Genomic DNA, 3,563 nt, shown 5'->3' on the forward strand with positions numbered 1-3,563 from the left:
TAGAAAAAATTGTAAATAAATTACTATGGAGAAATAAAAAGTCAAGAATTTCCAGGGATTCAATGAAAATAGCACAAAAGAAGGTGGCTTAGCCCTGCCAGATCTAAAATTACACTATAAAGCATCAGTATCAAACTGTCTGGTATTGGCTAAGAAATACAGTGGTGGATCAGTGGAATAGATAATGCACAAAAAAGATAGCAAAAAATGATTATAGTAATCTGCTATTTGATAAACCCAAAGAATTCAACTTCTGGGATAAAAACTCTCTGATAAAAAACTGCTGGGAAAATTGGAAGTTAGGATGGCAGAAACTTGGATTAGATCAGCATCTCACACCTTATACCAAGATAAGATCAAAATGGGTACAGGATCTAGACATAAAAGACAATATTATAAGCAAACTAGGAGATCAAGGAATAGTTTACCTGTCAGATTTATGGAAAGGGAAGCAGTTTATGACCATGAAAGAGATAGAGAACGTCATTAAAAGCAAACTAGATAATTTTGATTACTTTAAATTAAAAAGCTTTTGTGCAAACAAAACCACTGTAGCCAAGATCAAAAGAAATGTAATAAATTGGGAAACAATTTTTACAGCTAGTATTTCTGACAAAGGACTCATTTCTAAAATATATAGAGAACCAAGTCAAATTTATAAAAAATAATAATAATAAACCATTCCCAAACTGACAAATTGTCAAAGAATATGCAGAGGCAATTTACAGATGAGGAAATCAAAGCAATCCACAGTCATATGAAAAATTGCTCTAAATCATTAAATTTATTATAGAAATGCAAATTAAAGCATCTCTGACGTACCACCTCACACCTCTCAGACTGGACAAAATGACCAGAAAGCACAAGGATCAATGTTGGAAGGGATGTGGGAAATCTGGGGCACTAATGCATTGTTGGTGGAACTGAGAACTCATCCAAACCTTCGGTAGAGCAATTTGGAATTACGTCCAAAGGGCAACAAAAATGTGTATGCCCTTTGATCCAACAATACCACTACTGGATCTATACCCTGAAGAGATCATGAAAAAGGGTACAAATATCACTTGTACAAAAATATTATAGTAGCTCTGTTTGTGGTGGCAAAGAATTAGAAACTGAGTGAATGTCCAACAGTTGGGAAATGGCTGAACAAATTGTGGTATATGTACATTATGGAACACTATTGTTCTATTAGAACCCAGGAGGGATTCAGAGAAACCTGGAAGGACTTGCATGAACTGATAACTGAGTGAGATGAGCAGAACCAGAAGAACATTGTACACCCTAGCAGCAACATGGGATGGATGCTCAACCTTAATGAACTTGCTCACTTCATTAGTGCAACAATCAGGAACAATTTTGGGGCATCTGTGATGGAGAATACTATATGTATCCAAAGAAAGAATTGTGGAGTTTACATAAAGAACAAGGGGCGGCTAGGTGGTGCAGTAGATAAAGCACTGACCCTGGAGTCAGGAGTAACTGAGTTCAAATCCAACCTCAGACACTTAATAATTGCCTAGCTATGTGGCCTTGGGCAAGCCACTTAACCCCAATGCCCTGCAAAAAAAAAAAAAAAACTTAAAAATAACAATAATAATAATAATAATAATAATAATTGCACATGATAATTGATCCAGCACCACTACTAAGTCTGTATCCCAAAAAGATCATAAAAAATGGGAAGAGGACCCACATGTACAAAAACATTTAAAGCAACTCTTTTTGTGGTGGCAAAGAATTATAAATTGATGGAATGTTCATCAATTGCGAAATGGCTGACCAAGTTATGGTATATGAATATAATGGAATACTATTGCTCTATAAGAAATGATGAGCAGGTAAATTTCAGAAAAACTTGGAAAGATTTATATGAACTGAGGCTGAGTGAAGTGAACAGAACCAGGAGAACATTGTATCCAGCATCAGCAAAATTGTATGCTGATCAACAATGATAGAATTACTCTTCTCAGCAATACAGTGATCAAAGATAATTCTAATAGACTTGTAATGGAAAATGTCATCCACATCCAGAGGATGGAACTGGAACCGGAATCCAGAGAAAATTATGGAATCCAAATGCAGATCAAAACATACTATTTTCACTTTTTAAATTTGCTTTTTGTTTTTTTCTTTCTTGTAAACTTTTCCCTTATGCTCTGATTTTTCTTTCACAACATGACTAATATGTAAATATGTTTAACTTGATTGTGCACATATAACCTATATCAGATTGCTCATTGTCTTGAGGAAGGGGAGAGAAGGAAGGACAGGGGAAAAGTTTATAAAAACAAAAGTTGAAAACTATCTCTACAAGTAATCAAAAAAAATAAAATACTATTAAGAAAAGATATTAAAACAAAATGGATGGCATTCACCTTGGGGCACTTAAGGAACTGGTAGATATCAAAATGGAAATTTGATGCCCATTTATTATGCAGTTGCTGAAGAAAAAAATTGTGATCTATTCTAGAAAGAGAAAAATGATCTTTGCCTTGACAATATTAAAATACAAATATAAATATTTATATTTTAATATATATTAAATGTATATCATAAAATAAATAGAAGTGGAAGCTAAGAAAGAATTATCAATGAAGATATTGCTGATCTCATGATTCAGCATTAAAATTACTCATCCCATAAATATATGGACTAAAACAGTGCCTAAAACATCCTTCTGTTACCTTAGCATATGACATAGTACATGAGTCCCAAGAAAATATATGACAGGAAAACATAAATATAGATATACAGAGAGAACAACCAAGGTAGAGAGTCATGTCAGTCAGTAGTGAGTACTTGACCTGGAGTATGCACAACCTAAGTTTGAATACTTCCATGGGATACTCACTGTGACCATATCACTGGCCAGTAAAAATAACTTGATTTCCATTTGCCTAAATTTCTATCTGAAAATCTCTAACATTTACTGGTCTCAAATCTTCTGAAGACAGAATTACAAAAATCTTAACTATTCACCATCTTACTGAGATCTAGCTAATGCAGTGGGGAAAATAGATAGATGGAAGCCGAGGGGCTAGCCTATATACTAATCAATTCTCATGTAGTCCTGACTGAATATTGGAGCTATAGTCTGAGCTAGGACTTAGATTATAGTTAGCAATAAATCCTGAAAAGAAGGTAATTTCAAGTCACATGATATCCACAAGGCAGATAATAGATTTCCAGTAATATTCAACTAGCAATATATGGGGGAAATATAATTAAAACTTTTTTTTGGAAAAAAAAATCAATCTGTTTCTAGGGGGCACCTGGATTTGAACCAGGGACCTCTTGATCTGCAGTCAAATGCTCTACCCCTGAGCTATACCCCCATGCCTACAAGGAAATGATACTTTTTTTTTTACTTCCAGATTCAGTCTTAGCGTCATCAATCTGAAACATTCATGAGTCAGAGAAGCTGCATAAAGCTTCCCTAAGTGTATTAGGATGCTACAAATCATAAAAGAGAGTTTAATATCAGAGAAGCTCAAGGTAAAGCCCATCCATTTCACCTTTCTCCAGACCTGTCATTAGCTCTTCCCCCATCATAACTCAAC

At 34.4% G+C, this 3,563-nt stretch overlaps 1 non-coding gene across 1 annotated transcript; it reads right to left on the bottom strand.

Moving 5' to 3' along the window:
• Positions 1-3,266: 3,266 nt before the first annotated feature.
• On the bottom strand, positions 3,267-3,338 carry TRNAC-GCA (transfer RNA cysteine (anticodon GCA)). Its single transcript has one exon. It is a non-coding gene; the product is annotated as a tRNA-Cys (tRNA).
• Between the last annotated feature and the right edge of the window lie 225 nt (positions 3,339-3,563).

Source organism: Macrotis lagotis, chromosome 7 (genome assembly GCF_037893015.1).
Source record: "Macrotis lagotis isolate mMagLag1 chromosome 7, bilby.v1.9.chrom.fasta, whole genome shotgun sequence".
In the NCBI taxonomy this organism is placed as follows: Eukaryota; Metazoa; Chordata; class Mammalia; order Peramelemorphia; family Peramelidae; genus Macrotis; species Macrotis lagotis.